This window comes from Chinchilla lanigera, unplaced genomic scaffold, assembly GCF_000276665.1.
Source record: "Chinchilla lanigera isolate Chin_1 unplaced genomic scaffold, ChiLan1.0 scaffold00019, whole genome shotgun sequence".
NCBI classification, from domain to species: Eukaryota; Metazoa; Chordata; class Mammalia; order Rodentia; family Chinchillidae; genus Chinchilla; species Chinchilla lanigera.
The window spans coordinates 19,048,070-19,068,315 of record NW_004955420.1 but is presented as its reverse complement, the minus strand read 5'-3'; the positions used below and the strand labels follow the sequence as shown (position 1 = coordinate 19,068,315).

Below are 20,246 nucleotides of genomic sequence, written 5' to 3'. Positions count from 1 at the left end.
ATATATTTTGACCAATTGTACATGCTTATGTCTGATAATCTGAGCACCTTATAAGCAATATGACAACCACTGGTGAATTCCTACCATCCTGTCTAATGAAACTCTGTATTGTCTCTAATGTTTTTATACATTATTATTTTCTTATTCTCTTTAATGGTTTGATCAATCTTCCATTCTTACATCTGGTAATGTGAGCAACTTCATTGAAGATAACAGTATGTAATATAACAACCACTGTTAATCCCTATCATTTGGCTTGAAACCCCATATCATTTTTAATGTCCTTACTTTGTTTTGTTTGTATTTTGCTATGGTTCTTTTTTTTTTTTTACTATTCTCCTTAAAATAAAAAAAAGGAAAGGTAATAGCAATGCTAACATAAAGGAAATAATGTAGCATCATGCACCATGTAAGTGCTTAATACATGTCATTTTTCATTATCCAGCATCCATTTTATCTTAATCTTCATTGATTTCATAGCACTCAGTCATGGGAAAGAAAACTATGCCCTTGTTTTATGGCAATTGCTGAGGATGTCTGGTTCTTCTGCCCTATAAGACAAAGTCCTAGCATTATTCATTAAGGAATGGTGGTTCTTAGGAGATCACTGATTCCAAAATCCTCACTCACAGATTAGAAAACAGATCCAGGGAAAGGACTTGCTCAAGGTTGAACTCTACTGGTACACAAGATACTCTGTTGATATGCTTTTTTTTTCCATGTGAAGTGTGGTTTTTACAGATGATGATCTAGACTTCAGGGCAGAAAGTAAACTCTGCAGAATTCTAATTATTCTTTCTCTCCCTTTGGTGGTGCTTTCAGTGCCAGTGCTGTGAAAGGTGTACTTCTTACGTGGATCATAAACTTCCACTTCCACAATGGTAGTACTGGTGGACTTCACCCAGTGTTTTAATGGTGAATGGAATCAGAACATGAAAAGATCTAACTGCACTTTGAAAGACTTTGCAAAAATGATTAGGAAAACCCAAAAAAGGCACAATTCTGTTTGTTTCATTTGCATCTGTGTTTATTTTTCCCCTGTTCTTGTGTATATTGAGGGTTTTCTAAAGATTATATTTTAAAAACCAAATAAATACTTTCCAAAATCTTCAGTGATGGGGTGGACTAGTGTGCACTTTATAGATGTGATTATTAAATCAATAAAAAGGCTAACACAAGAGTGTCCTTTCTTCCTTACTAGTGGGTAAATTTTAAGATTGTACCGATATCCATGGCAAATTACATTTTCTTTAAATTTTTGGTACAGTATATCTAATAAATTTTACTGCACTTATGTCTTAGTTACTTTTCTCTCATTGCTGAGACAAAATACCTGATGCCCAAAATTAAGGAAGGAATGGTTTATTTAGCTTAGAGTTCATGGAGGTTTCAGTCCATACTTGGCTGGCTCCAAGGTAGAGTGGCACATGGCAGAGGACAACTGTTCATGGCTTTGGAACAGCAGAGCAACAAAAGCAGAAGGGAGGAGTGGCAGGAAGAGCAAGCCTCTTTCCCTTCTTTACATATGCAAGCTATACGCCCCAAGGCTGGTGTACCCTCACACCCATAATCAGTCAAACTAAAAACCCACCCCATCATTGCATGAGGTTTTGGGGGGACATCCAAACACAAACCATAACAACTTATTTAATAATCCAGGAAAAATTTGACTTGTTAACTACAACCTAAATGTATTTTAGTGTCTTGTAGCTTCTTTTCTTTAAAAGATGACAATTAATGAAGGCAGAGAAAAGAATAGGCTCAAACCACTAAGGGAATTTATAGATAATTCTGAGTAAAACAGCCTCTGGATTTAGCAGTCCCTCAATCTGAAATTTTCTATCATTTCCCCAAATTTCTGGAACCAGTCCTAGCAACAGATGTAACATTTAGAGCTTGCAGTCTCATGTCATATAGATTCATAGAGAATTCATTAACTGAATTAGAAAATGGTATTTATGGATGTGAAGTATAGGTTGTAGAATACTCGCCTCGTATGCATGAATATCTGGGTTCAATCCTCAGCAATGCAAAATAAAAAAAGACAGCAAATAGTCTTTAAATAGAATTTATAGCACCCTTCATATACTCATATGCATGAACATATTTGTCTCCAATGAGATTAACAAATATGCTGGCTATTTCTTTGCCGTAGTGTCCATTTATTCAATCACATATGTCCCTCTGGGTTCCTCAGTAATGTCACATAATGCATACTTTATTCTGTGCTAGTGATTGTGTGGAGAATTTTCCATGTGTGATTTTATGTAATCATATATTAAATCAATGTCATTGCGATCCTAGCTTAGTTGATATCAAGATACATAAATTAAGACTAGTAAGGAGCGATAGAACTTTGTACCAGGTGGGTACTCCAAACACAAATTTTTAATCAATATTTATGCATTCATTCATTGATTTTGAAAATGTCACTCGATGTCCTAATGTGTTGGACACCACACAGAAGCTGAACGCTGACCGTTTTGATTGACACACTTCACAAAGCTAATGCTTTTGCTGAGTTCAGAGATCCTCTTGAGCAAATTTAGCTTGTTTTAAAAGAACTTCCCTAAGGAAATTTAGTTAGTAAAGCAACCATTTAGGAGATACTAAAGAGCTTTTAGAGGGCCATCTGGTCAACCTTAGTCATTTAGGAGGTGAGAAGGTTCTCCAAAAACATACGGTAAGATACTGTATAAGACGAAGAGTTACGCTAAGGCGACCATTTCTCTTTAGCGTCATTTACTTGGTTCTAGCCGAATTCAAAAGTAGAAGTAAAAATAAGTATCATCACAGGAGTAAAGTGAAATGCCCCCTTTCTTTTTTTACATGCTTGGAGTTGTTCCAGACCCCTCTCATATGAAAATTGATGACAGAGCATTAAACGTCTTTGTCATGTCTAATAATATATGGATTCCAACTGCTCCCTCATTCGGAACCTGTACATCCCCTCCCAGACACATTAAATGGCTGCCTCCAGATCAAGTAGGATTAGAGTTTCTCTTTGTTGTTCCCCAGATTGTTCTCTCCCCTCCGGTAGAATCAGACCCATCTGACTGACATGAAAGTTACTGGCACATGGATCTGTTCCTCACCTTTCTCACTGTCACATATGTGTACTTGGGTGCAGCCTGCTGTATGAGCTATGAGAAAATAGAAACAATGGTTCATCCATCACCCCTGGTAGGAAGTCGGATTTTGAATCGCTTCTGTTTCTCAGCTGTGAGAGACAATGCCTAGAGGCAGGACCCGGAAGATATCCTTGCCCATGAGCTGAGAAATGCTGAGCAAGTTGCTTTGCTTTACTCTAGACTCAGTGCTTTTATCCGTAGAAAGGGAACAACAGTAATGATGTTTCCTCCTTCTTGTGGGTAATAAATGATTAAATGAGAAAAACACGCCAAGTAAACTCAATGCCTTGTACAGAATAATAGCTTAATAAACACTAATTATTATCTTAAGCCAGCATGTATTGAACATCTGTTAAGATCCCGGTACTAAATAAGTACTCATTCCTTGGAAGTAACTAGAATTTAGTGCCCCTAAAACTTCACTCGGATGTTTACCATATGGATAACAAAGCTTCATTATATCATTTGGATTTAGTTGCCAATCCATACTTATACTCTTGCATTAAAGCCAGCTCCTAGGCCACCTGGACAACTTTCTGGCATTGCAGTGAACATGCTTCTACAATACAGCACAATTAGATGTTCCAGATTTTGTATCTACTCCTCAGAGAATATTGTGAAGTTAGCCAAAATGTTCAAGGATGGGAGAACCAGGTATACTTTTGCTTTTAAAGCACTTCTGCTTAGACTCATGTTCTTTCTGGCTAACACTGGATAAAATAATGGAAGACTGGGCTTGAGGCTGTGGATCTGAATGAGACAAAATAACAGCAAATTCTAACTTCCTATTTAGAAAAAAAGAAAAAGAAGAAGCAGAAGTCATTGACTTCCATCCCTGGGCCAAAGTAGAGAATAGATTTATTGAAAAAACAAATAAGCAATTGTTTTCATGGTTGTGTGTCTTCATTTAGATTTTCAGTTGTTGGACATGTGTTTTGAAAGATGATTTTGGATAATCATTGTGATTTTCCAAGCAGCTGGCTTCTCCTGGCATAGTGACAGGGTCAGTCTATTTCCCCCCTAATCTTACCATAATGTCATAAAATGCTGGCTGTTCCCTTGGCAACTACTGAGTGGACTAGCTGCCTTCTCTACCTTAAGCCAATCCTGGGCTCAGACAGGTTCCTGCAGGCCACGGCCGAACAGGATTCATCGGTAAGGGCGTTTCCTTCAATTCAGAGAAAATCCAAAGATAATTTTCATAAGAACGAAAATGAATACACTTTACACTTATGTGATCTTCTTAGTTTAATTTGATGCCTGCTGTTCCTTGGCCATTTTTAACCTTGTTTTAAATGATATAATTGATACAAAATCAGAAACTATAACGGACAAACTATAAAATGCTCTTCAGATACTTTTCTACCTAGTGGTCATTGTTTTTGTTGTCACTGTCTAAGCCTGAGCTCAAATACCAATTTGAGATCTTATGGGAAGATCATCCGACCTCCTTTCATAATTCCATCACTTACATGGGGTAGGGCTTGTACCACTGTCTGTATCCCTTACGGTGAACTCTGTCCTCTTCATCAAACGTTTCCTATGGGCTCTCTTACTTGCTTTCCTGCTTTTCTAAAATCCTTTACCATTGCATTCAATGCCAAACAAATTAATATTTTTACTTACCTGCCTGAGAGTAAGCAGAATTTAAAAGCTTTTGGGAAGCTAAGATAAACTTGTCTAAAGTAACTCATTTTGTCTTCCTAAATACCACAGATATTCTGTAGAATCCCCACAATTTCACACAGTGCTGAGCACCCAATTGGGATACAGAAATATGGCAACCTGAATGACTTGGAAATCTTGGATAACAATTGGTAAAGGAAAAACCACTTTTATTCTTCTTTCTTCTCCCTTAAGGCTAAGTACTGAGAAGAGGTACCCTGCTGTTCCTTGGCCTTTTGATTGTTACATGGAAACAATTATTTGTAAATAATCAAGGTGGGAGGCAGGGCGGTGGGGAGGGGGGCGGATTTTACTCCTTGAAAGGACAGGACTGATTCCTGGTGAGTTTGAAATGAGCTTTTATAGACGCCAACACAATTTTCAGGGCAAATGTGTTGATTTCCTGTTATCACTTCTTTATAGTTTATCTTTTAAGAATGTTCTGGGTAAAGGGCACTGGTAGCCAGAGCGAAAGTGTTGGAGGAGAGTCTGGGACTGTTTTTCTATGTATGTGCAGCAGCACCTGCTATGGTTTTGCAGAGCCTTATCAAAGTTTGAGGTAGACTCTGATGTGCAATGGCCAATGAACTGCCAGATAACCTCTCTGAATGAGAGGTACTTTGACCCCATGCATAACTCTGAACGAATGGAAAATTCGTTTTCAGATTTCAAAGGGGCTGTTAAAGTGCTTAGCTGTGTAGTATAGAGATGCACAAATGAACACAACACTTCAGATGCCTCTTCTGCAGCTGTTTCAATTAGCATGCCAAGATTTCCCATGTTTCCAGTGTTTGGCAGTTAAGCCCTTTCCTGAAGCATATCACACCGTCTTCCATTTTACAAGTATTTTTGCTTCTACTGCTGCTCTCCACTCCAAAATAAAGCCCAGCCCTGTTAGAATTCTTGTGGATTGTGGTATGGGGAGCAGTTCTGCTTGAATGTGAAATGCTTGCAACATCACTTTGTATACAGAACAAAAACTAAAAACCAGACCCTGTGTTTGTCTCAAGACTAAAGTTCCGAAACCATATCTAAAGTGAAGAAACAGATACTCCTGTGCAAACCAATGCCTGGCCTTACTTCAAAAGAAAGCCGTGAGGGAATCATCTTCAAATACCCACTTAACAGTTCCTATTTTTTGCTCTGATTCTTAACTTAGTATTGCCAGTGGTATCAACACCTTTAAAACAATGGCATGGATCATCGTTGCATGCACAATAAATAATGTCTGGAATGTAGGCACCTTATCATCTCTCTTCATAACTAGTGAGTTCCTGTAGGTTTGCCAGTAAGCCTTGGACTAAAAAAGCTCTTAGAACTAAAGGCTACAATGTAAGTCAGGTAATAAACCCCTGTATTGAGCAGCTAAGCACAAGGAACAACCCAGCAAGAGAAATGACCCTCAAGACAGCATAGAAGTTCATGGTCTTCTGATTGAATTTCAAGTTTCAGAACTTCTAATAAATGCTTTTTATTTTTCTATTATAGCTGCTAATGTTTGTTATGAGTAATATGTGATGCGTATATTCCAAAAGTACGTAATGGTACAGGGTGGTGTGTATCCTGATTTTAGTAAGTTTTAGTTCTTCTGTATCCTATGATACTTTCTACTGCTATTTTCTCTTATTTCTTCTAACTGCCCAGCAGTTGCCAAGGTTTCATAGTTCCATGTCAGATGGATAGTGAGTGTGTAGAGCCTTGCAGAAATGTAAAACAGAATGAGAATAACCAACTCTTTTGGTTTGGTTTGGTTTGGTTTGGTTTAGTTTGGTTTCGTTTGGTTTGGTTTGGTTTGGTTGGATTTGATTTGGTTTGCTGTGCTGTACTTTGCTTTGCTCTGCTCTCCTCTGCTTTGCTTTGCTTTGCTTTGCTTTGCTTTGCTTTGCTTTGCTTTGCTTTGCTTTGGTTTTGAGACTGTAACACAAGATGGCCTGGAATTCACTGTGTGGCCCAGACTGGCCCCAAATTCATTGTGATGATCATCCTGACTCAGCTTCCTGAGTGCTGAGATTATAGGCATATGCCAGCATGACTGGCTGAGAACGACACTCTTATTATTCATGTAAGAGGTCCTTAGTAGGATGGAAAAAGTAAACTGTTGCTGTGTAGCTCAGGTTTTAAATCCTTATGTTATTGTTTTAAGCCATGTATTTTTGGCAACTTTTTTCATCTCTTTGAAGCTCAGTTTCCTCTGAAAATTCAGGTAAGTAAATCTTTCCCTTGCAGAGTTATTACCATTGGACTACTGACTTATCATAAATGCATAACATTTGCCAACTTCCTATCCAGCCTTTAGGCTCAAATCTCTTTTATGTGCACCTCCCGTTGTTGGAAGGGGATAAAATAATTTGTCACAAAGAGAATAGCCTCATGCTTATTCTGAAAATTGAACTGATGTGAATTTAAGTTTTTCTCCTTACCTCTAAAAAGTTGTGTGTGTGTGTGTAACTTGCAAAGTTTGTGTCTCTTTTATTCCCGTATGCTCTGCTTGACTTATTGAATCCTAAAATCCCAAGTACTTTTAAAAAATACCTGAATACCTACTGCATTGTATTGCTGGGATATAGGAACTGAAAAAAAAAAAAAAAAAGAAAACAAGAAAGGAAAATCCCAGCCCTCTAGAAGTTTATAAATGGAAGGAAAAAGTTAACTACTTTCCAAAATAATAAAACAAAATAAAAGTTGACTTTGAAGAATGTTGTAATAGAAACCTAAATTAAGTGAGGAAAAAATTCATTCTCTGTAATCAAAGGCAGGGCTAAGTCTGAAAAGCTATGTAGGATCTTTGATAAATGCTATTAGGTGGGAGGAAGGGAAAAGAACAAAGCGCTTGGATCCAGGATTAGAGGTTGAGACCATAAAGGTGGTAGTGATTTAGGCTCTGGGACAGGAATGGCAAGGACAGGAGGAAGTAAAGTTAGGATGATCATTCAGGACTGATTCACTGCTGGGAGTCGGAAAGGTTTAGGAGCGCTGCATTAGCATGACAAACCCTCATACCTGAACATGCTTACTCTGTACAGATATTACTGTAAACACCTAAAGAGATGTAATTGGAAAACAAAACAAAACAAAATTCTCCACTGCATTGCCTGAAAAGGAAGTTTAGTATCCTACTTAGTTACACAGAGTCTGTGATTTCAGCTATGTACATTCACCTTCCACAAAACTAGAGTTCTTATCACTGTTATGTAATAGTTTTGTTTTGAGGAGATTCTCCCAAGGAAGTGTGGTAATCTCATTTCTAAATCCATCACATTAAGTGCTGTTACCAATAAGTCATGACTTATGTGTTAAAGGTCAAAAAAAAAAAAAAATCCACCCCCCTTAGAACTTCATGACTATACTCGCTGGTGTGTTTTGCTGTCTTGTAAATGTGTGTGTTTATGTGTGCACATGTGTGTGAACACTTGTGTGTGTTCAATTCAAGAGAGAGCAAAGGAGACATAAGCTGAAATATTTTGATTATTTGAAGTCAGATATTTATGAGTACCCTATAAAAGTCATCACTAAGAAACCCAATGTGCATATCTCTTTCTTCATGTCCGTATCACGGTGTATCCTCATTGGTATAAAGAGAGAGAAGCAGTTCTCAAAAGTTCATTGCAAATATTCTGCCTAAAAAGCCAACTATTATATTTACAGATATGAATTTTTACTTGGGTTTGCTTCTCTTCCCGACACCCTATCCTCAACCTGAAACTGTCTCATTTATATATCCGAACTCTCTAAGCTGAAAACTGAAGTTTTGTGACAGATGGAAGGACATTCAAAGGATAAGTTTTTGTATTCATTGTTCTTTAATAATCTTCTTTCTTATAAATAAGAAGTAATGTCATCTAGGGTAAGCATTGCCCACATAGCTGAGTCCATCCCAAAATGTTTGCACAAAATTAAAACAATATTTTTTCCTCTGGCTTTATAAGATATCAGTATAAGAAACTTCTATAAGAAATGGTGTCTTTGGGGATTACAGGTCTATCTCAGTGGTCCAGTGGGTGCTACAAGCCATGGGTTCGATCTCTATTATGGATGATGGATTGAAGGAAAAATGGAAGGGAGGGAGGGAGAGAAGGAGAAAGGGAAGGAGGTGGAAAAGGAGGTATTTTTGAATTTTAAATGAAACATTTATCAAAGATGCTTTCTATCATACTTTCTATGAAGTTGTTATTAAAGATGTTTTTGACCATTTTAGTATCATTTTTTAAATGTACAGGATAACTTCCTGTTGGAATTTAGACTAAGGACCAGGAAAGTAACTAGTGGTAGAATACTTGCTTAGCATGCATGAGGTGCTGAATTCCATCCTCAGAACCACAAAAGTAAATAAGGTCTGAGCTTCTTTAACAGAAATTAATATATTTTCCAAATTTTTTCCTTCTTTGTCCCCACTACCAGAAATGACAAGCCTAAGCCTAATTTGCAACAGAAGCCATCTCTTACAGGTTTCTTCTATAGCTTTTTCTCCCATTCTTCTTTGTAGTCTTTGATTTTTTTTTTCTCTCAGGTTTTAGTTGCAATGATGCTAATGAATATGACTTTCACTTACCATGCAAGTCAAATTGTCTAGAAAGGAGGCATTTCAGATAAATATAGCACATAGTTGGAAAGACACTTATTTTTAAAATAGTGACTCTCAGTTTTACCTAAGCAGAATCATCTGAGTACTTCTAAAATTCAGATACTCCAGGGGCATCTCAGATGATTTAAATCAGAATATTGCAAGTGGGTGCCAGGTATCAGCATTTTGTAAAGCTCCCTAGGTGATTCCAATGTTAAAATTTCATGGTTTTGAATACTTTTCATTCTGATATTTATGATCTGTATAGAAACATGCTTCTAAAAAGATAAAGAAGTTCCAAATCGCTTGTAATCTCATTGTTCAATACAAATCACTGTAAATTTTTTTAAATAGCTACCCTATCCTGCTAATCTTTTTTCTTTCTTTCTAAAAGGAATTCAGTTATATACATATTAGTGTATATTAAGTGTGTTTATAAGTTTATATATTATATGAAATGTATATATCTGTGCAGCCATGCTAGACATATTTTTATACTTATGTGCAATTTGTTTATAATATGTGTGCACCTTTCTTACAAATCTATTCTATTTCCAGGGATATTTTTCCATATAATCTTAGAAATATTCTCTGGGAACCTGAGGTTTAATGTTTGTATAGCATTTCTCCATGTGGTAACTATTATTTTCCCATTTCTCTAGTCCTATACATTGAGAAGACAGAGAGCAACCTTAAACATTTTAAGGACATAAATCCAATTTTGGGGAATACAGTGTGATCTATTGGTTCCCTTGTGTCTAGGCTTAACTTTGTCCATGAGAAAAAAAAAGTACTAGGATATCTCATTTCTGTCTAGGTTGTAGGAGAACAACTCCTATAAGTCTCCTTAAAGTGTCAGAATGTGATATCTAAAAACATCACAGATTTTACGAAACTCTCAACCATTTTAGTATCATTTTTTAAATGTACAAGATAACTTCCTGTTGGAATTTAGACTAAGGACCAGGAAAGTAACTAGTGGTAGAATACTTGCTTAGCATGCATGAGGTGCTGAATTCCATCCTCAGAACCACAAAAGTAAATAAGGTCTGAGCTTCTTTAACAGAAATTAATATTTTTTCCTTCTTTGTCCCCACTTGAAATTGAAAGGATCACTACCAATTGAATAAGTTATCTTTGAAGTGATTGGGTGCACTTCCTTCTCTGAGACAGGAAGATCACACAGGTCTTGAAAAAAACCACATTTTGAAGCAAAGCGGAAAAATATTGGGGAATGTGGCACATGAACACTATCTTCTAAGATATAGAAATTGAAGTTGTCTCCTTGGGCTAAGAGAAGTGCACCTAGATTTAGAGGCTTGTAGTGCCACCAAAATCTGCATAAAACGCTGAGAGAAAAAGATATAGTGTCAGAGTGGAGCAATGGATTCCACAGGGATTTGGGTCACCCAAGGGTGCCATGACATGTATTTGCAGGATGCTCACCTTTTTTGTTTTTTTTGCAAAGTATGTAAGTCAGCTTTCCATCACTGCCACAAATGCCTGAGATGATCAGTTTATACGAAGAAAAGGTTTACTTTGGCTTATAGTTTTGGAGGTTCCAGCCCACAATGAGATGTTCCCTCTGCTTTTAGGCCTGAGATGAGACAGCATTTCATGGTGGCAACACCGGCATTTCCTGGTGGGAACACATGATGAAACAAAACCCCTTGCCTCGTGACCAGAAAGCAAAAGAGGAGAGGAGAGGGTTGGAATCCCACAATCCTAAGAACTTCGCACTAGACTGTAGCTCTTAATCATTCCACCAACCTGGAAAAAAAGGCTGTAACAATGGATCTTTGAGTAACTTTCGTGACCCACACCACAACAGTACTTTCTACTATGTGAAAATAAGACATCTCTGTCACAGTGTGAGGTAGGATGTGATTACCTACCCCACTGCTCCCAGCCCTGCTGCCCTGCTCCCTGTATACCTCATAAACTCAGATTCCGATTCTTACAGCCTTAGGCATTCTCATGTGTGGGTCATTTTTTAGGTTGTGTAAACCGGGCGGCACTTGTCATTGTGCCTGGGACACAGTGGGCATTCAGTAGATGTTTGTTGAACGAAGGAAGTAGGCAAAATCACAGCTTTCCCTTCTGGTGATGTGCTTTATGATATAATTTCCAGGAATGCATTGTATCTAAAATTGGGGACCATATGTACAGGAAATTCTTTCTTATGGCAGTGTGAAATCCCTCCAAAGTAAATCCCCCTTCATAAGTATTTGTTGTTGTTTATTCTTTTTTTTTTAAATACAGAACACTGTAAAGTTTTTACCGGAATAAAATTTGACGGGGAGTAGCAGGGGTACAGCCCTGCACAAAAGCCTAGGCATGAGCTAGATGACCTTGCTTGTTCTGTAGAGATTCTTGCACACTTTTAGGATCCAATTTCTCCCTTCCAAGAGCCTAGTCAGTAAGCCAGACGGGAACAAGCACAGATAATCATTAAGGTAATGGGGCAAAGAAGTGTAAAATTTCTCAGCCTTTCTGGAAGAGAGGGGTAAAAATAAATGTCTTCAGGATCAGTAGGCAACTTTTCTCTGGGGTTAGGGGACAACCACTAGCTGGGTTGAGCTGGGCACTCTTCCTTTGAAGGATCCCTTTCTATTACTGCCTGGTGTTGGGGTCTCAAACAGCAGCAGTGTGGTTTCTCTCACTATTTAAACAGTGAGTCCATCCGAACTTCAGGGCAACTCTTTGTTTTAAGGAGGGTTCACCCAGGGATATTAAACAAAATGGAATTTAGATGGAAACTTGGCATCCCGGGCTGGAAATATTTTTTATTGGGTACAGATTGGGGGGTGGGAAGGAAAAAACAAACACAACTTCTATGTTGTAAATGTTAATAAAAAAAGAACAAGTAAAACAAATTAAAATGTTTTGTTTTACTGTGGCTTTTTCTGCATTCCCATGACTCCAAAATACTTCTGGATTTTATGACAGTCTGTAACTGCTTTCGGATAGAAAGACAAAAACCAAATGGAGCTAAATAAATGCAGAGAAGCACAGAAGTGAGTGGTAGAATTGTAATATTTGGCTATTAAATATTCTAAGGGAACTTTTTTTAGTATGAGGGATTTTTGGCATGGCTTTTATTAGTCCAAAATAATTATGCTGTTAATAATAATTTTTGACATAGCATCCTCAAATTATGTCTTCAACTCGCCAGTCCTGTTATTTGTTAGTCATAAACTTTTATATACTCCTATCTGTATCTTTCTGATCTCTGTGGCTGCTTTATTGTTGCTACTGTTGATGATTCTTAAACCCATTAGATCTTAAATATGTTCTACTACCAAAGTCATTAATTTTAAGGGGAAATTAGTAAGTTCAGTGAACAGTAGTAATTTGGCTTCCACTAATCTACTTGGGTCACGTTTTCATCAGAAATGTGTATTTAAGTGGAAGGGAAGCCAGTAAAACAAGGTTTAGATTATGATTCCAATAAGACTACAGAATAGTTATGTGATTTTCAGCAAGTAAATAGTCCTAACAGCCCTTACGTTGAATTCTGAAAAGTGCATTCATTCAGTTAACAGGTTGAAACGAAATGCCTTCCAGTAAGAGGAAATTAAAGATGCAGGTCTGCATGATCTAGAAATGTACTGTCTTATACGGTAGTCACAAGCCATATGTGGTTGATAGAAGCATAAGTTATCTTAAAATTCAGCTCAATAGTCATAGCAGCCACATTTCAAAGCCTAAATGTTGCTAGTGGCTACTATATTAGGCAGTATAGAAGAACTAGCCCATTACTACAGAGAATTATATTACACAGCACTGATAGAATGGACCCCTTTCAGAGGTCTGGGAGTTGCTTCTTGAGTTTGGTATCTCCTTGAGTTAGGCTCTGAGCTCATAGGAATAGTACAGTCCTCAGAGAACTCTGGCTTTCTGTCTCCTACATGCAAGACTGTGAACCTGGCATGCAGGAAAGAGCAGTTATTTTCTGCTGAGTAGCATGTCAGCTGCATCTCCACAGATGTAGATTCAGCGAACATGGCTATTCTGAATTCTGTCAGAATCACTACTGAATACCATATGTCCAGTGTTGGCTTGGACACATTTATCTGGCTTGATCTGAGTTCTAAAGTGAAACCACATAGTCTTCTTTAAATTTAGCTATCAAAAGCAAAAGGTGATGACATACTAGGCTTTAACAGCCTAAAGTAGGGTAAGACAGTGGAGCTGGAAAGGAGGAGAGAAAGGACATCTGAGAATCACATTGCTGTTATGGATTGGCAGAAATTCATCTTAAGTGACTGGTAGCAACTGCATGCTAAACAGAACACATGCATTACTTCCGCTTCTGGTTTGCTACCACATCACACTCTATGTGCATGTCTGATTTTAGAAATTCTTTATGAACCATTCAGTCATACACAAAAGGTAGTACAGCTAGTAACGTTATGTTTGTCTTTCAATGGCATTATGATCAAGTCATAGTTGGAGACTGTCTATGCTACCTTTGTCGTCTTGAGTATCAGCTCTAATAGATGCAGTAGTTTGAGCCTTTCTCTGAGTGTGTATGTGTGTGTGCGTGAGCAGGCATCCACATGCATCCTGCTCCTACTCATGCTCACACACATGTGTGTGAAAGTATATTTTATTCTTTATGCATGGAAATGTCACCTGGTTGTTTCCAGCCGAGACCAAGCTCTTCTCAAGTTGCAGTTGTAGCCCAAAATAGGTGGGTCGTCTTGGCAAAGATACTTCCCTCTTTTGTGCTTCAATATTTTTATTTAAAACAAGAATTGTAAGAGTTTCTACACCAGAGTCAGTTGAAGGATTAAATTAGAATTCTAGTATGTATATATATAAATATATACATATTCATGTATACTCATTAACATGTATGCATGCAAGTGTGTTTATATACATGTATACATGTATATATGTTGCTTAGAATCATTCTTGGTACATTATAAATGCTTTTTAAATATTGTCTGTATAATTATTTGGACACTAACATGCTGAGAGGTAAACTTTCAAACATAGCCATCATTTCTAAATTTCCCAAATTCCTCAGCAATGGACAAGAGCCTTTTTCTGGGTATCTGTAACAAAGATTTGCAGAGGAGTCAGTCAACTAAGGCTTTATAGCCTCTAGCTTGGACAGGTAAGTTTCCCAGATGCCCATTACACCCTTAAGAGGAAAACATACATTACTCTTTCTCTCCCAGAGCCATGTGGTCTGGTAAAGCAAGTATGACAGGAAGGGTGTCTTCGTTACATTCACACTTCGGACATGTGCATTCTGTGTGTGAAGAGTGGACTCCGCGTGGGTTGAGCTTTATCCACCCAGCCCTTCAGTCAACCAGATGCAGTCTTCAGATCTAGTTGCCCTCCGTGCTTACCATTCCACAGTACCTCCTCCTCACGCGCTGGGTTCAGTGCTGGCACTCTTGTGAACCTGTGTGCTGTGGGAACTTTCATTCTCACCGCACTCCCCAGCCTTCCCCACATGCACACAAACACGCATGCGCACATACACATGCGCGCTCCAACTTACATGCTTCTGCTTTTTGCCAGATACTTAAGATTTAATGACTTTGGAAATCTCTGCCCCCACCTTGACTCAGGCACAGAGGTGTCCTGTTTCCATGCTGTTGATATTGACAGAAGTGGGGCACGTTTTCCTTCCATGTGCTGCTGAACTCTCCTGCAGAATGTACAAGATGTTTTCTGGTTGCCAAGGATACCTGGTGACATAATCATACCTAGCCTTTCTTTCCTCTCTCCACCCCCTCAGCCTCGCCTCTCACCCTCCCCTCCTCTGGGTCTTTATGTGCCGTGCTATGTAGAGTACAGCTTGTCCTCCATACCTTCTCACTGATGTTGGTTCGGAGCAGCTGCCAGAGGAATACGTGGAGAGAACCGTGCACTTTGAAACACTTCCATAGCTCATGCTGTCTTATGCACTCAAGGTCTTTGCCTTTTGCAAGTGGGTCCAGTTTTTGTTTGCTTTGGTAGGAGAGGCAAACAAAATATTTCCTGGTTTTTGTAGGTCTGTTTATAGGAGACAGCCTGTCGCTTCATTGCGAATTCCTGCCCCTCAGCTTCCCACAATAATCAGTGGAAGTCTCATCTGGCAAGTTCTTCCCTATTACTAGAACTGTATGGTCATCAGTACATCTTAGCATGGACATTTTAATAGGAAGAAGAGTATGGACAAAGAGAAATGTGGCATGGTGTCCAATGCAGGATAATATCTATCAAGTAATGTCTAGATGTCTTAGATGCTAACTCTAGGCCCACTATGATCTGATGTCTGTTTCCCCTAACTTCCTTCCTGCTCCCCTCTTGTTAGCAACAGATTTTCCCATCGGTCTGTCTTTACTCACATTCTCTCAGCCCAGAGTCCTCCACAGCCATCACCACCAGAGTGTCTTTCCCTTCAGGCACAACTCAAAATTCTGCTTCCTCTGAAAGATGTTGCCCTCATTGTCCTAGAGGGACATTCCTTGCCCGTGGACTCCTTCTCTCATCTTTGTACCTCTTTTCTGTCATTCTCACTTTCTGACTTAGTTGTCATTCAGTTTAATATCTTTTCTCCACTACAAGATATAAATTTCTGTTCTGTCATATCGTCCCCCTCCCCAGACTCAGGGAAGCGCCTCTCACACCATACTTTTTGGACTGCTTCTTCCTGAATAGATGAATGACTAAGTGGCCAAAACCACATGTAGGATGCTGGTGCCTACAATTCCCTTGTCTGCAGCTATTGAAAAGAAATTGATTACATAAGAAATTTGAAGAATGCTGATACTAATGGAATGAAATATTGGTATGAACTCTAAAACAATTCAATGCCACACCATTTTCATTTTCAAAAGAATAAACCAAGATTCAGACTTGACTTTCTTGGGTTGCATAATAGGTAATAGAGCTAAGACATATCTCAGTTCTGGCCTTGAACCCAGCGTATTGTTTTAAAAGAAGACTAAAATAGTAATGACATTCACATTCTATTGCCCAGACACACGTAAGAAAATTTACCATATACGCGTGACCCCCATATTTTATTTCCCTGCTAATATAAATAGCTCAGACAAAGTAACAGCAATTTAAGAAAGAAATATGAGAATTTTCATCCCATTGTGACTCTGAACAGCAGGATAGAAACTTAGACAGGGAGGTAAGCCTTGTTCAATTTTGTGCTTCATAAAAGGCACAGTGACTACAGTTCAGACTGGCAAGTCATTAGCCGTACAAAGAAGAGGGCCTTGGAGCTAACCAGCATTTCTCCTATGAGAAGAGAAGCAGAGAGGAGGAAGGCGTTGGGAGTCTTGCTTCCCAGCAATAGGTAGGGATGAGGGCAGCAGCCAAATGGTAGGGTGGGGGAGAAATTCCTTTTCTCAACCATGTAACAGAGCATCACATGAGCGAAGCCAGAGCTTGCGGTGCATTCTGAGCTCTTGCCCAGTGCCCACTGGAATGTGGGCTGTAAATCTCTCATCATCCTCTTCACTGACCCGCAAACAACCCTTTTCTCTCCCATCTGCTGCCCGAGCACCTGCTTTTCAGTCTTTATCTACATAACTTTTTCCGTTCTCCCACTCTTCTTTCTGCCTACTGTTGCTCATTCTGCATCTTGTCCCTTTTCTAAGTATTTCCATTGAGTCCCAGTTGTCCTTAATGATGAGACCCACAATAGCATAAAGTAATCTCATTAGATTTAGTAATCTCATTGCATTTAGTAATTACATTTAACTGTTCATAATGTATTGTATTTAATATAGTGTACATAATATATTGTCTATGTAGTTATCTGTTGTATATATGATTTATGTAGCTTGTGCTTCTAGTATTCAGTTTTTCTCAAAGTCTCTATTTTTTCATCTGTGTCTCTTTTTCCTACTAGACTATCAACTTTCAAAGGCAAGAACCATAGCCTATATGACTCTCTATTTTCCTTAGCATAAGGAAGATTCTGAATTAGAAACAAATAGGACAATCCTTATTTAGGCAAAGTAATCTTATGTTAATACCAGTTTTCAGAACTTGTCTATATGTCTCGACATCCTTGTGCAACATCTAAAAAAAAGCTGTTTCTTCTACCCCTGCTTCTAAACCCCTTATCATCGTACCTTCCAACCTCTGACAGAATGTCACACTCAGGGTCCTTGTCTCATGAACTCATCCACTCTACTGCCTGTCTAGGAAGCTTTCCCCGGATCTTTTTTAGAGATTCCGATGTTTCTGGAGTTTCTTTCCACTTTCACAATCTTAACCCTTTCTGTCCAGTGGGAAACACCTGTTTCCCTCCCCAAACCTCTACGCATGACCCCAGATTCCTAGTAATAACACACCTCTACCTTTAGCACTTTCCAGTTGAAGACCCGGTATCACACATTTTCTCTTTTGATACACACACACACACACACACACACACACGAGTTACAAATTTCTGGTATTACCACCTGCATATTACTACTAAGGAAACCAAAGTCTAGAGAGGTAAAAGGAAAAACCTAAGCATACAGAGCTAAAAATGGCAGCCAGCACTTGTGTCCCTTTTATCTAAAGCTGTATAGTGGCTAGAAAAAGTTCATGCTTAGCAGTTGGGTGACCTGAATTTTCACCCCAGCTGTGCTATTTACTCACCGTGTGACCCTCTAAAGTGTGTGAAAGCCTCAGTCATCACTTCCGTAAAGTAACTATTGCCTTCCCTGACTCTTAGAAATAGTTTGATGATTAAAAGACATGTTTTCAGAAAGTATAAATCAGTACGTGGCAATGTGAAGGATGTGAATAGGTTCTGTGAGAATGTAGTGTCTGGTGGCTTCTCTGTGGGAAGCATAAAAATGGACATTCTGCATCATTTTCCCACCCACTAGAGAAACAAATGCCCTTTCCAAATTTCAGATACAGTGAGGGGTTGATTTAAAGAATATAGGATTTGGATACTCCATTTTTATGATTAAACTTACATGTTGATGATTACAGCATGCACAATCCTGGGCTTCTAAATATTGCTATTAATAAGTAGCCCCCAACACACACCTACAAAACACTTGGGAAACAGAGAAGAAAGTCATGTCTCTTGGCAACTTCTAGTACACTGAACAAACCCCGGATGACTGTACATCTACTTAGAACAATCATGATGCTAAGAACTGACGTGAAGGCTTGTTTTATATCTTAAGAACCTCAGCGTTATAGACCAATCCTTGCATACTGCAGGAGCCTTTTCACATTCTATGGATTTCCTGGAATGTTGTTCAACTGGATCGTTAATTTGCTTCACAGAGTAACTATCCTTTGAGAATTGGAAATGCTGAAATTTTAGAGAAATTTTTAATGAAGTCTAAACTAATAGTGTTCTATGGTTTATATAGTAATAGGTTTCTTAATACACTTTTTGAGAATTAAGTAATGTGTACAGCAAAGATCTATGCTCTGGATTACAGAAGTAATCTGTGAGTAAATTCTGAGATTATCCTATCCTCTTCCTGATATGCTCCCCAGAAGGTGCAGCAATCTATCCAGATATCGAGCCTAGCATGAGCTCTATATTTTAATGGACTGTAGTCTAAACCATCAGAGGTGGCAAGAATGGAAGAGAAAGACCTGAGCAGTCCCCCTCCCCACAGCCAGGCCTGTGAAGCCAGGTCTTAACCCACTCTGCCTACTGAATATAAAATAACTTGTTGACCTCTATATGGGTGCAGGGTGCATCCTACTCTACTATCTAACGAGAGCACATGCTCCAGGAGGTACCACTGTAGACCTGGCCACCCAGCTTCCTCCTCAGTGTTAGACGTACACTCCACAGGTTGAGTCAGGACCCGGTCAGAAGGGTCTTTCAGTATCCATTAGGTTTTCTTAAATTTAATTTTGGAATTATAATCTACATGTGATTGTCCCATGATCACACAGTGAACTCTTGGGAGAACCAAATGAAGACCTATGTTCTGACTCCCAATCCAGCTTCCCCCTTGATGATAAGAATCAAGTTCCATGTAACTTATTATGAATCAGGAAGGTGACTGCTAAGATGTCATCTGCTATGGCTAAGAAGCAGCCAGTATTTGGATATGTTTTACTACTGGTAGAAAATAAAAGAAAATCTCATAAAGATGATGCAAAGTATATGTCTTCTGGATTTTGATGAGTCTCTAGTAAATGGAAAGGTGTACTGTTTATTCTAATCACCCAGAAAGACAAGTTGAGAAGGACTTTAAGTCTCCCTCATAACAAGCCTAGGGGACCCCCAGTGATTCCTACCTCCTGGTGTTTATACCTTTTGTGTAATTCCCACTATTGTATGCCAAGTGGGCCAAGTAATTTGCTTCTAATCCGTAGAAGAAAGCAAAAATATTGGGATATAGCTTAATCATTATTACTTACACTCTATGAGAGTTCATCTGAGCAGATTGGGAAAAGAAAGAGAGAGAAGACAAAAGAGAGAAGAGCAAGAGAGGAGAGGGGAGGGGAGGGAGAGAAGAAAATCTGTGAATCTAGGACCTATGATGGGGGAGGGGAGAGATGGGGGAGCAGAGAGGAAAGGAGGTGAAACAGGAGGGGAGGAGAGGAGAGAGACAGACAAAGAGAGAGAGAGAGAGAGAGAGAGAGAGAAGAGAAATAATCTCCTGGAGGACTTGTGTGAGAAGTCCATAAAGCAAGGGACTGTGAGGACCCCAGGATCAAAGGCTAGCCAATAAAGAGCCTGGGCCCTCAGTCATGTGTTTACAAGGAAATAATTCTGCCAACAATCTGAATGAGTTTACAAACAGTCCTCCAGGGGAGAGGGCATCTCAGCCAACATCTTCTTGCAGCCAGTGAGATTCTGAACAAAAGTCTCAGTTAAAAATCCCTGGATGGACCCTCAGGATCTGTGAGACAGTAGATATGTATAATAATAATGATAATAATTATTA

General features: G+C 38.8%; 1 protein-coding gene and 1 long non-coding RNA gene across 3 annotated transcripts in view; one reads left to right on the top strand and one right to left on the bottom strand.

Moving 5' to 3' along the window:
* Positions 1-15,269, bottom strand: part of LOC106148350 — a 31,035-nt gene extending 15,766 nt beyond the window's left edge. Inside the window, exons 1-2 of the long non-coding RNA XR_001233700.1 lie at positions 15,189-15,269; positions 14,936-15,025 (exon numbers count right to left, since the gene is read on the bottom strand). This is a non-coding gene — a long non-coding RNA (uncharacterized LOC106148350). The remainder of the gene's footprint in view (positions 1-14,935; positions 15,026-15,188) is intronic.
* The window catches only part of Lpp (LIM domain containing preferred translocation partner in lipoma), a 619,705-nt gene that overhangs the window by 565,787 nt on the left and 33,672 nt on the right, over positions 1-20,246 (top strand). The window lies entirely within an intron of this gene.